Below are 14609 nucleotides of genomic sequence, written 5' to 3' on the forward strand. Positions count from 1 at the left end.
CAGAGCTTTGCCTACTGGGGAACTTTACAAGTGTACATAGATTGCTAACTAATTTCCAAATTAAATTTACAGAAATTGCCTTATGTGTGGCCAGGAAATATATAGCAGTGACATGCAAATCTGATTCCCCTCTCCTCATTGATGGATGATCTTCAGAAATGAACAGCTGCTTTCCTCCTGAAAAGGATATAACATCTTTCTGAAAATTTGGCAACCTTATCCAGAACATATAGTCACTTCACTGACGCCACCATAGGCCAGTAGACCTCTGTAAAGAATATAACACTGTGCCAACACACCAATGGCATCATGAAGAAAGCCTCTACTTCCTCAGGAGCTTGCAGAGGAGCTAGTGGAGTTGTTCAAGTGAACCGGTACGGACTTGAAGAGCCGACATGGCCTGTTTCCGTGCTGTAAACGGTTATATAGTTATATGGTAATATGTTTTTCTGTTTTTCACTGTACACACTGACGATGGAATTTTCCTTCTCTTTTTTTAACTTTTTCTTTGTGTAATTAGACTTACACAGAAAGGGTAGGGAAATGGGGTTTTCTTGAAGTTTTGCATTATATAATAATTATTAACTTTTCAATAGACTTAAAAATGACAAATAAAATATTGCAAAAAAAAAAGATTAGGCTGATAAATGTCCCAGCAAAACTAACACCCAAGGACTGGTTTATTTTAGGATTCTGCAGAGGTGACAAAAATTGATAAAAGGGAAAATAAAGAATGAGAATAAGAAGCAAGAAATATGATAACAGTCTGGATGGGCTGTTACATGTAGGTTGAAAAGAAAATAACTATTAAGAGCAAATGTGGGTCCCTTACAGACAGATTGGAATATTTATAATTGAAAATAAGATAATGACAAAGGAATTAAACAAATACAGTGTAATCTGGAATTCAAGCAACCAGCAAAAAAAAAATTGCGGAAAATAAATAGGTAAAAAATATAAAAGTTTAAAATTGGCGCCCCATAGCAGTTAGTTCCCCAATCACACAACACACAATCTCAAGCAACTGGCAAATTCACTTATCTGGCATCTACCAATCCCCAGAGGTGCTGGGTACCCAGGGTGGGGGGAGAGTTTACTGTACTTTGTGTCTGTCTTCACTGAAAATTACGCAAAATTCTTCCCGACACATGAGAAAACTAAAGATCCAGAACAAATAAGGAAGTAAAAGAATTTTGTCATTAAGGAATACAGGAAAAGAGACAGCTTATTACAATTACATAAGGCTTTGACAAGCCAACACCTCAAGTATCATCTACAACTTTGTACTCCTACCATAAAAAAGGTTCACGTGCTACACAGGAAATGCAGTGATAATTCTTTGGACTAATTCCTGGGATGGCAGGTGAGTCATATGAGGAGAGATTGAATAGTTTTGGCCTTTATCCTTTAGGGTATTGGTTCTCAACCATTTTCTTTCCACTCACATCCCACTTTAAGTAATCCCTATGCCATAAGTGCTCTCTCATTAGTAAGGGATTGCTTAAGGTGGTATATGGGTTGGAAGAGAAGGTTGAGAACCACTGCTCTAGATCCAATAGTTACTGAAATATTTTGCTTGAGAAAACTTGTCATCGGCCCATTTCCTTTGGAGTTATAAAACCGTGTACATAAGGAGTCAATTAGGGACGATTAAAACAGTGGTTTTCAAACTTTTTATTTCTTCTCACATACCACTTTAAGTAATCCCTTACTAATTAATCACAGAGCACCAATGACATAGGTGAGTGGAAAGAAAAAGGTTGAGAACCACTGCTTTAGGGTTTTGCAAAGTGTGAGGTAACCTTGTAGAAATGTGTAAAATCCTTACAGAATTTCACAAGGTAAACATCTATTATTAGGGGGCATAATAAAACCCTAATTGTTAGGGGCAAAATAAAAAGGCCAGACAATTTAGGACAGAAATGATGAGCGATTTCTTCAATGAAAAGGTGGCAAGTCTTTGGAATTCTGTACCTTAGAGAGTTGTGCACTGATTTTATTTGAAACTGGGATCGATAGATTTTTGGATATTAGAGAAATCAAAAAATAGAGGGATATGGTAGAAAATAATATTGAGGTGGAGATCAGTCATGATTTTGTTGAAAAGAATAACCAACTCCTACTCCCAATTTTATTCCTTTAAAGCTCTTAAAATGTTTGCATGAGGGTGGGTAATTAAATACCAGTGTATAATAGTGGAGTTTACATGATACCATGTCCTGAACAGAAGGTTCATGTGACAAAAATAAGTAGCTAATCATCTGAGAAATGATCACTGCCCACATTTAACTGAAAATGCTGAGTGGCATCAGGGGGGTGGGAGTGAGTACCTTTAAGAAGCATGAATTATCTGGGACACTACCTCTAAACCGATATCAAATTGTCTGCCTGTGTCATCACCTTCAGGGAACTCTCTCCCTCACCTCTTTTTCTGTGGTAATGATGACTCTATTGGCACATTTCCTGATACAGGTCCTGACTGTCACTGACTCCTCCAGAAGCACAATCCAATGCTGAACATTTAATTTGAGGCTCACATTATTCATCAGGTAAAGGTGTATCATATAAAATGCCTGGCCACTGCTTTCAGAGTCTCATGTAACTGTGACAGTAACAATACTTCAAAAACAGTCCTTGTTACCTTCTAATTAAAATTCCTGGTCTATTGTTATTCTGTCACTTGCATTTGACAATGACCTTTTAAGAACTCCTAACCCTCCAGCTCTGAAGAAACTACATATTTTTAGTTACAAATTAAAAATGAAGAAGGTCAACTGACTTATTCTGTGGTTTGTAAAAATCTGGCTAAATGATTCAAAACTCCTTGTTAACTCTCTTGCCTGAACATTAAGCCCAAAGTTATATACAGTCTGCTGGAGCAGCTCAGCAGGTCAAGCAACTTTAGTGGGAGAGAAAGAATGGCCATCAGTTTGGGTTGGAAACTTTCAACAGGGGTTCCAGCTTGAAATGCTTATTATTGTATTTCTCTCACTAATGCTGCTTGACCCACTGGGTTCCTCCAGCAAATTGTGTTGAATTTCAGATTCCAGCATTTGCAGCCTCCTGTGTGACTGAAGCCAAAAGATATCCCACAACTGCCTTTGCATTCACTGGGAGTTGCATCTCGATTGGAATGTTCATCAGCCATTGATTTAGTTCCAGCACATTAACTGCTACTGTGTGAAGAGTCAGCCATGTTCTTACTTGCATGCAGTTGTAGATATAAAACCAGATGTGATTATAATTGGAAGGGTGCATGGCATTTAAGGGAGGGAGGTCTGGCAGATGACAATCGACAATATTATATCCCTAAAAAATGTAATAACTTGGTAAATCAATTGCACAATTTTTTTCCCAGTGCTCTGAAACTGAAAAATAATCTTTGTTTTGTGCTGAAAGGATGAACTGACCCTTTCCAGTTCATTCTGCACCACTATGGAAATTCAATTAGTTGTTTCATGGACTCCATCACCCTTGCACCATGATGCAATTTCTCTTTTCTTCATGCAATTCTTTTTGGAGAATTGCAGGGAAATGAGTCCATGTTGTTTTGAGAGTCCTCATTGCTAGGCATTCCCAGGACAACATGAGATGCACTGGGATGCCTACCGCCATGTTCCTTCAAATTTTTAGTAGTTAGTGTGCACAAAAATCTTATGTTGTGCAAATTTTTTTCCTCTGACAAATGTATGTGTGCATTGAATGCTTGTGCAAATGTAAACTAGAAATTGTTTCAAGATAATTAGCCTATCTCTCATGGCTAATAAAACTGCTTTGGCATGTTTTAATATAAGTATGATTGCATTCTATGAAGTAAAATAGTTAAGATTTTATTCTCTCTCTACTTTGAATTACTTTGGGCATCCATTCATTTCCTTTGTACCAAGATTTTCTCAAGGTTGCAGCATCCTCGGGCTGATCCCTAGTTTCCAGAACTAATGACTGCCACATGTTAGCTCCCTGTTAGAATGAGTCTAAGGGCCATAAAATAATTCCCCAGTGAGCATATATTTCTGAACTTATTCTTGATGATGACGTTCATTCAGTGAAGACAATCTTTCTCCCTCCCATCCAGTCTCACTCAGGGTGGTAACACTGAGATATCAAAATGTATGCATTCTTGGGCTGTGACAGTAGAGAGACATTTAGATTGGTCATTGTTGGAGCTACAAATGAAGGTCCTCACATTCCAAGTCTCAACTTTATCTTGTGAAGTGGAAGCTGTCTGTGCAAGGCTTCTTCTACATAGGGTAGCTTTTGCATAACAGCTATCACATAGCTTTATAGTCTTGTTGCAGGAACCAGAGGGATGAATACAACTGGAAACTAGGCTCTGGTGCATAGGACTTAATGCTCACACATTGGTGGCCACATAGATAGGTGCTCCATGCCAAAATCTTGATGCCTTATCTGGGCTGCACACCTGACCCTATAACCAGCCATGCTATGTACTCCTTTAAGACACATATATATTCCCAAAGTACAGACTCTACCCCAGCTTGCCTTCCATTCAAATAATCATTATAGCTGTCCACTCAACTAACAATTAATGAACACAGGCAGGTAGTCTTTGACTAACATTGTAAAATCTACTACAAGTGAAAGCTAAATTCCAAATGAAGAACTAAACTTTAGAAAGAAATAATTTCCTTATCAATTCCAACACATCTAATCCTCGACTTCCACCCTGCTAAAGCAGTACTCTATCTAATGATAGAGTGCAGCACGCTCTCAATGCTGTACTTGGGAGAGGGCAGTGCTCTTTGGCACTGAACTGTCGTTCAGTACCACCACTACCGCAGGGCTGTATTTCCAGAATTCCAGCTGTTCTAGTTCTCTCTCAATACAGCTGTTCCAATGTACAGCTTTTTCAGAAGTATCTTTCAAAACAACAATTCTTCCTCAATCATTCCAACAATTCACCATTTTCTGTTGATGTAGTGCGCCTTGCATAGGGAGTTCCATTTTATTGAAAGTTACTGATTAGACTTTTCCAAGCAAAATCTATTTCTGTTTGAATGTTTAATCCTTCACTAGAAAGCCAAAAAACAATGTAAACTATTTTTACCAAAGTTGGGTCAATTCATTGACACTTGAAAAAAAAATTACAGCTTTGGACAAGATGCAGATAAATTATTTACCTTATTAAACCAAGGCATTCCTTTCTCATTGTCATAATCCTCTTCCCAATCATGGGAACTGATTTTACTCAGCATAGGACCTGGCAGAGTGGAGGTCGTTGTATTCTCCTGCCTGTAACGTGAAAGTTTTGAAATATTTCGCTGTTGAGGGTGCTTCAATTCGTTTCTTGAAGGGTGGGCACCAGCCATTTTCCTTGAATCACTTTGAGACCAATGGTATTTCGACTGATGCTGACGAGAAGCAAATGAAGCCCGGTTTCGAACTGAGTGAACACGAGGTAGCACCACAGCATACCTTCCCATTGTACCTTCTCCATTGTCAGGATGTTCCACTGGCTTTGAAAGCTCTCCAGAAAACCTTGGTGAGACAGGTTTCTGAAGCTGAAATCTAGGAGGCTGGTTAAAAGTTTGAGTTTCAGCTGATGGATACTTCGGCTCATTAAATGGTCTCTTTTGAGACAATGTGCTTTGGTGCTCCAATATTTTTCCTACCTGCTCTTGAGATGTTTGGAGGACAGTTGATGGTTCTGTTTTGTAGTCAAAATGTTTAAATAATGGCTTTGGTGAAGGTGGTCTTCGAATTTGCATTTCAGTATTTTTTTGGCTATATAATTTCATTTGTGAACTCGTGGAAGGTGAGTGCAAAAGGCCCATTGGTGCTCCAGCCTGCTTTATTGAAGAATGTGGTGAAGGTGGATTTGGAGGTCGCCTTAAACTCATTGGCTTTCCTCCTGATCTAATCGATGGATATGGTGAATGTGGCCTTTGTGATCCAGGTGGGCTTCTCTGCCTCACTGATGAATGAGGTGATGGAGAATGCTGGGATTCACCACCTTTAGACTTTCCAAAGTGTCTTAAGAACCCTTTCCCAGAATTTGATTTTGTGGTCTCTCTTTGTGAAGTTTTACTGCCAAACATTTTGAATTTTGGTTTTGGAGTAGATGGCTTTGTGGAGCTCATTAGTTCTCCAGAAGATCCATTCTGTCTAAAAGAAGGTTGGTGGTACAGTGGTCTTTGGAACCCTTGGATAGGCACTGATTGTCCAGGCTTTCTAAATGATGATTTTAGGGAACTTGCCCCAATGCTTCGCTCTGATTGAATATATTTTTTAAATGATTGTCTTGGGGAGGGGATCCGCTGGATTTCTCCAGGCTGATGCTTCAAATATGGGTTTACAGGGCTATCCCTTAAGTCTGAATGATAACCTTCTAAATTTGGACTACCATGCTTTGCAAATGGATTTTGTCTGAAAGGGCCTGATGCTTGTGGAGGGGACCTCTGAGATAATTTAACATTCAGAGGCTTACCTTTTTGCTTTAGTGATGCTTGAGGTAAGGAAGGTCTCTGAGTATCCATTGTATCTAAAATAGGCCCATGATGTCTCACTGCTTGCTGTGCAGAATTTGCTCTATACTGATCATTCATTGAAGGATGACCAAACTGTTGTAAATAAGAATTTCCAGAAGGTGCTTTGGAAGAAGTTGTCGTGATTCTTTGAGAACCATATTTTGAAGGGTGAGCACCTTGCCTCAGACTTTTTTGGGATTCTAATTGTCTAAGAAGAATTTCATCATGGCATTCTCCTTTGCTTTGACTTGGTGACGGTGATCTTCTAATTGATGCCCTTGGCGATGATGGTTTTTGGAACGTATTCTTACGCTGGCCAAATGGTCTTAGAAATGGTGGCCTAGAAGTTGATTTGGGAACATCAGCTGCTGAAGCCTTCATGTCAAACATTTTTGATGCTTGTTTAGTCGGATATGACCTTTGCTTTAAGGATGGCCGTGGTGACAGTGGTTTTTTGATTTCTCCATGAGGCACCATTCTTAAAGAGGGCTGCGAAGGAGACAGTTCTCTATGTTGTCTTATCGGTAATTGAGGTGAAGGTGGCCTTTGTGGTTCAATATTGATAGGTGGACCAAAGTGGTTGAATGAATTTATTCTACCAGAGATTGCTGCTTTATGTCCAAAGGTATTGAATGGAGAGTGTGGTGACGGTGAGCTATGTTGTCTCAAAGGCATCACTGGTGAATGTAGAGACTGTGAATCCCAGGTGGATGGATGTGTGAGTGATTGGTGAAAAGATGCTGGATTACTTTGCTTTGGTGAGGTGTTTGGTGAACGGTGACTTAGGAGTTCTGCAGGTGAAGGTCGGCTAAAGCGTTTAAATAAATGGGGATAAACTGCGTTTGGTGCTAGTTCTGCTGGTGTTTTATTTTGTTCTAACATCCGGACAGTTAAGTGAGGAGATCTTCTAAAATGTCTAGCTGATGGTTGAGGAGATGATGGACATCCAAATTGTCTACGTGAAAGTCGTGGTGAGGATGACCTTTGATTTCCCCCGTCTGCTGGATAGCCAAACCTTTTCAATGATGGTTGAGGGGATGAAGCTTGTTTTACAAGTTGGGATGAGCTTTGATTTGGGAATGGAGGCCTTTGCAATTCATATCCTTTCAAATCAAAAGGCCTCTGTGACAATCTTGGACTTGGTCTATCATTCGGGTGGCCAAACTGTCTGATTGATGGTTGTGGAGACAATGAGAGGCCTCTTTGTTTAATGGGTAATTGTGGTGATGCTGGTCTTCTTTGTTGCCTGGGTATAGGACTGCCAAAACGTCTCGTTGATGGCTGAGGTGAAAGAGGTAGGCTGTTACATCGCACTCTACATGGCTGTTTCGTATGCTCTGTAGGTAATGGTCTACTAAAATGACCTGACAATGGTTTTGGTGAAGTTCTGTTGCGGTACTCTGCAGAATAGTCAAGTTGTCTCACTGGTGGCTGTGGAGACAATGGGACACTGTAGTCATATTGCTGAAAAAATGGACTGGAAGAAGTTGAACTTGATTCTTCTGTGTTCCAAGTGAAGGGATGATCCTGTAATCCACTTTCTACAGGTGAATAATCAAAATCATATGACACTGAATATGGTGAGGGCAGTCGTGGAACTTCAAGTCTTTTATGTCCAAATAACTTAACTTGTGGCCTTGGGAAAAGTCTATATTTTCTGGGAATAGAAAATGGCGCTTCTGTACTTTGCTGGTATATCTGTGGAAAACCACCAGGTTGAAAATCAGACTCCATTTCTTCTTGCTCTTCGATATCACTCATTGCATAGCTAAACTGATTGTAAGATGACTCAAGGACTGGTGACCCCTCATACTCACTATAATTAAAGCCATAGCCAAAATCTTGTGGTGGATATGAACCCTCCAGATAAGGATCAAACTCTCCAGATTGTACATAGGGGGATTCATAGTGATTCATTCCATCCTCTGCATACGAATACTGATATGGTGAAGAATACTGAGTCGGGAAATCATATTCTAAATCAAACTCATAGTCAGCATTTTGTTCAAATGGAAGATAACCGTTATGAAAATCGTAATATTCCATTTCATTATCACCATAATCATATTGCTCTCCTGCCAAATACCCAAAGGATGAATTATAATATTCTGCTTCATCTTCATCATCTGATAATGTACCAGGATAATCATAATATTCCATCTCATCATCGTAATATCTGTTCTCTTCAGGATAATCATATCCAAAATATTCCTCTCCCTCATCATAATGGTCACACATCTCATTCGGGATATAATAGTCCTCCATTTCTTCATCATAGTTATTATATTCTTGAAATGTTCTCAGTGGGGGGAATGGTCCTCGATTCCTTGTGTAATTTTGCGACATCCTGTTGCCGATCCTTCCTCCCCCTTCGTAGCCATAACTGTAGCCATATTGATCCTGGCTCCAGGCATGTGGTTGCCTGTGCTTTCTCAACATTCTTGCTCTGTGTTGGAGGACTTCATCGCCAGGTGGAAATGGTAACTTCTGGGCTCCAATTTTTGAAAACCAAGCTGTTGATCCGACGCCTTTCATCGATCCCCTCACCGGAATTCCGTATTTTGCTCTTCGGGAGAGAAATTTCCTGGTGAGCCAGTTCGAAGCAGTAGCCAAGCGACCTAAGAGCTGAGCACGGGGTTTGAATTCAGCATTGTCATTTTTCTTCTTCCTGCCAAAGCCAAACTTGGTTCGGCTAAACAGTTTCCCCAGCCCCTTTTTCCCTGCTGCTTTTTCAGCTGTTCCAGTTTTATCTCCCAAACGAATCAAAAGGAATGATGCCTTTCTTGGCCCTCCAGGGGCTGCCTCACCCCTTTCCGCCCCTGATTTAAATCCCATCATGAACTTTGAAGTATTCTTCAGCATCCCAGCTGGCTGATTCTTGGCTTTGGCAGCGAAGGCTTTCTTTTTTCCAAAGCCCATAAACATCTTTGATGTACTTTTCAAATTACGTCTTTTTGAACTTTTTGATTTAAATGCGAGATTGCCGAATCCCATGAAAAGCTTGGAGGCAGCTTTTATACCTTTAACAGATTTTTTCTGGGCAAGCTTTCCCGTCTGGCCTTGGAATGCTTTTAAACCCATAGCTTTTGTAGCCCCCTTTAAATGAACTTTTGCATCATCTTTCCTTCTCTTTTTCTTTGCTTTTCCATCTCCTGCTAGTCCCATAACAACATTTGAAGCCCCCTTCAGATGTATTTCCCTCTTGGCTTCCCTTTTCTCTTTTTTACCAAAGCCTCCCATGGCTTTTGAGGTTCCTTTCAGTTTTAATTGTTTACCATGCTTTGGTTTCTCTCCTTCCTCTTCATCCTCGTTCTCATCTGTCCCTTCTGTCCCTTCTTCTGTCCCTTCTGTCTCTTCAGTCTCCGAATAACCTTTCTTTCCTTTCCGACCATGTTTTACGCCTTGTTTTGTTTTAGCAGCCGATTTTTTCCCTTTCACTGACGACATTTCGCTGTCCATCTCAGTTTCTTCATTTATTTCACTCAGTTCTTCATTCTCTTCTATTTCATCAGCTGTTTTCTCCACTTCAGACACGTCTTCTGACTCTTCGCTGGTGATGGCCTTCTTGGCTTTTTTAGCATCTTTCCCTTTTTTATGTTCCTCTTTACCCTTTCCTCCTTTTTTGACTTCCTTCCCTTTCTTGGGATCATCTTTAGTTCCAGATCTTCCCTTTTCTGGACTCTTTTTGTTTCTCTCGGGCTCCTCTTTCTCCTTGCCCCCTTTCTTTGCTGCTTTTGAATCACCTTTTTTGCCTGGCATTATGATTTCTGATAAGAGTCATACTCAGTGACAATGACAATTTTTCCTCAGGGCTCCACTGAAATTGGCCCAAGTGCCCATAGCTACATTACTGCATTCCATTCCATTCATCTCTCAGTAATGCAAAAGACAGTCCAAGGAAATCCGTTCACAGCAAAATCCTCTTCTATGGCAAGAAGCTGCCAGTAATTAAATGGCAAGGTGCATAGCACGAATTATACGCTATCACTGAAACACCAAAGACGCCAGGAATTTACTGCAGGATTAAATTATGTTAACTTTTACATTAATTATAAAAGGACATTGCTAAGTTGTCTCACCAAAACAGTTATTCACATCAACCAGGAAACAGATGGAGCGTCAAGAAAGCTCTGAATTGACATTAATGTCCAGAAATATTCCTCATGAATAGGGTTATTCTTCCCTTAAAATAAATCTGCCTTCTGCATCCATAGTTAAGCTTGAGAATGGAAGTTACAGTCACAGTTGTATTAGTTTCAAGCCTCTTCTGCACAGCTGCCTTTTGGAGAATATGACACAGCTGATACGTGCATCCCTCCTTTAGCTTAGACCGACACAGGTTAACAATGAGTTGTTTTTACAGTTCCCATTTCAAGCGTGGACCGGTGAAAAATCCTATGGCATTAAATAAGCACCACTCACTCAGTTGGCTTGCTTTCGCTGTCGATATGTTGAAGGACCATTAATGTTAGTTCCAGTGCTTTCGTGTAATGCTATCTAGCTTTTGACCATATGAATAATGCAAGTGGGCTGAACCGTTATTACATTAGCAGACAGCCAAGAGAAGACCTTTCCTAACAAAAAGAGGAGAAAGAGACAACTGAGATCTAATAAGCCCTGAAACCACCTGAACACAAAAGACATAGATCAGGAATAGCTGAATTTAAAAATCAAATCTGATTCCATCACCTTCAAAATCATCAATTTAAGATTGAGAGAAAGCTTTGTTTTGCAATTTTCCATATTTTAACAATTTTGTTTAGATTTTAATCAAATTTATAATGATTTAATTTGCAGCCTTTTTATTTGATTTTTTTGTGTTTAAGAATGTTTCAGAAAGCTTCAGAGATTAAATTCTAAGTAACAGAAAGAAATATAGAAAAACCAAAGCCAAAGGGAAATAATTTTGACAGCTTGGAAGGCAGAATTCTGTTGCTTAGAATTCATTCCACCTGCAAACACTGAGTCCAGGACTCCATTATGGCCTGTGACGCCAATGAAACAGAGGTGGTAAGGAACAAGGGGGCTGTAATGGGATTTGAAGAAGAGAATAAGAATTGTGAAGGAAAATCATAGCTGGAATTAGAAACAGAATGACAGACATGTGTTGTATTGGCTCTTGTATCTGCTGAACAATCTGAGGAAGATCCAGAATCCTCAACTAGAACAGGTCCAGGACCAGTAGATGAAACACATCTAATGCCTCCAAAGTGTTTAAAGATCTGCCCAATTGTAAATTCCAGTTGTGTTTTTTTTTCAGATTTCAGTGAGAAACATGCAGCTTTCAAGCCAAAAGCTGTGGTTTGAGCCTTAACTAAGAGATTTGTATCCATAATAAGACCAACATTTCACTATGGTATTGAGGACATTTTGCAGGGCTGCAAGTGCTGTACTTTATTGAATAAAGTGTGAAAGTGAAGTCCCATATACTTTCTCCTTTGCCCCATCAATATTCAACATGGCTAAAGTAAAGATTATCTGGGCATTATTTAATTGCTGTTCATGGGAATTTACTGTTCACAAATGATCTATCACATTCCCTACAATACACTTCAATAAAATTGTCTTAGCTGTAAAATACTTCGGACATTTTTGAGGTGGTGAAAGGAATTGCATCACTGATTTCTGATACAATAGTCCTCTATTTGGTATGAAATTATTTCCCTGTGATCTTGCTAAGTCAGAACAACACTATCACCCAGCATCCCGGGTTTGAATCCAGTGCAGCCTTGAAGGTGTTTATACATTCTCCCTGTAGGTTTCCTCCGGAAGCTCTGGTTTCCTCCCACATTCCAAATATGTATGGGGTTAGTAGGCTAACTGGTCATATGGGTGTATTGGGCCAGAATGGGCTCAAGGGCTGGGAGGGCCTGTAACTGTGTTCTATCTCTACATTTAAAAATTTTTTAAAAATAAATTACCACTAAATCAGTTTCTTAATGAAATATTCCTCTTGGTTTGAGAAATTCTGGTAATCAAAGTGCAACTTAAATATTAGCACCAGGCCAAATAAATTATCACCCAGTGAGGAACATGTGGAGAAAGTTATTGACGTGAGACAGAACACCAATCCAAATCCAATACCAACACCAAAACACCAATCCTTATGCAGGCTACTGGCAAAACTGCTTTCAAAACCTTCCTGAACATTGGTCATGATTAGACACAGGAAACACTGTCCTGAATCAGGGTTTTGATCTGAAACACTGACTGTCCATTTCCCTCCGTGAATGTTGTTTGACCCAATGAGTTCCTCCAGCATCATAAATTTTGGTTCATGTCCATCGAAAGAGACTGCAAAGGCGGAAGAAAATCCACAAGCACCTGGAGAGACAACCTCCTCTTCTAGGTGTATAACTACATCTTATGTTCAGTTGGATTTTGTTGTACAAATGTTGTTCCCCCACATCACAACCTTCCCATGACCAAACATTTTGAGGCCTCATTGTCTAACATGGGGACAATGTCATCAGTTCCATACCCTTTTAAAAGTAAATGTTAGATGAACTACATTGCAACACTCAGGCACAGGCAACATAAAGACAGTTGCCCTGAGCTCTGTTTATTAGTCATGCATCAACAAAAAGGTTAGAATCTTGGGTCTCCAAGCAATCTCTATCAGGCTTGACCAGATCCATAACCAACAAAACTCCTTTATGGCTCTGAAGGTTGCAACTCATTAATTCTGATATGCCCACAAGGACTTTTGCTAAAATGAAACTGAAAACTTTCTCAGGTTTAATTGTGGGTTTGTGCCCAATGGCACAGCACACAATTTAGCTCAGATTGATATCTGCTACATGGGATTCTGTAATGGTCCTTTTATGGGGTATGTTGTATTTTATATTATATATAAATAGGTTTTTAAAAGAGATAGGTTGTGGGGGGTTTAGTGTAGGTCACTTCACAAACAGAGTAACATTTCACATCTCATTTAAAATACAAGAGCTTGGCTGAAACCAGACATGCAGTCACCCATGGCTTTGCAAAAGACAACGGAACTGTTTTGAAAGGAACTTCAGAAGCAGGTACAAATGGATCAAAACCCAGGCTCAAAGGCTAATAAGATCTTTCAAAGATTGGGTTTGGAGCCCTGCAAGGAATTCTGGTTTTTTATAAGCAGAGAGAGAGGGGGAAAGAAAAAGAAACAGGATTTCTCTTTGAGAAAGAAAGAAAGAGAGAGAGAGAGAGAGAGAGAGAGGAAGGAAGAACACAGTTCTGCAGTAGTTTTTGGAGGCTGTAACATGGCAAGCTTGTTAAAACCCCAGTTTGAAGATGAGTTCTGAGTTCAGCCCGTTGAAAAACCCTTGTAGTCCTTACAAGAGGAAATGGCTGGCTAGAGCGTTTCTCCTGAAATAAGGTAAACAAGAGGAACTCTGTGGTGACCTGGAAGAAGAGGTTATCATTTGGAAAACCCATGATGGGGAAATTTTCTTTGGCAAGACACTGAAGTGGCTGATCGGAGGGAATCAGTCTGTGTGTGTCCAATGAGTAACAAATCTCTCTCTGAAACCAACTAGAAACTTTCTGAACAGTAACCATTTACCTTTACACCAGAACCTGGTGAAAATTCATAAATGTTCAATTCCGTGCACAGTATAAGAATTGCCTGACACCAGTGATCTTGGAGGAGTGAGATGAGATTGGACTGTGAATCAAAGAACTTTCCTGAACAAATACACATTACATATATTTGCGCTTCGAATTAGAAGGGGGTTAAATTAGGTTAAGTTCATGGTAATAAGTTAAAGTTTGACCCCATTTTTATCTTTAAAGAAAATTAAAAGCAACTTTTGTTTAAGTAACCATTTGTCTTGGTGAATTTCTATTGCTGCTGGGTTTTGGGGTCCTCTGGACTCGTAACAGCCCTCTAGTGATATTGCACCATGGCGGAAGCCAGAAGATGCTGACAGATCAGCACCACGAGTGCCATTGATGAAACCTGTTGAAAGATTACATTTGGAGCTAGAATGGAGGTGCTCGGGTTGCACTGGGTACCATCCTGTCAAAGGGCACAGGAGTGCAGTGCATTTCTAATACATTCAATTGTTACATGGTTACTTTGATTGTCTAGGGAGACTGCAATGATGTCATCATGCCTGTGTTCCAACAATAACTTGA

General features: G+C 39.8%; 1 protein-coding gene across 8 annotated transcripts in view; it reads right to left on the bottom strand.

Moving 5' to 3' along the window:
• myo15aa (myosin XVAa) overlaps positions 1–14609 on the bottom strand; it is a 248907-nt gene that overhangs the window by 174304 nt on the left and 59994 nt on the right. The gene's annotated exons all lie outside the window — the stretch shown is intronic.

This window comes from Narcine bancroftii, chromosome 12 (genome assembly GCF_036971445.1).
Source record: "Narcine bancroftii isolate sNarBan1 chromosome 12, sNarBan1.hap1, whole genome shotgun sequence".
NCBI lineage: Eukaryota > Metazoa > Chordata > Chondrichthyes > Torpediniformes > Narcinidae > Narcine > Narcine bancroftii.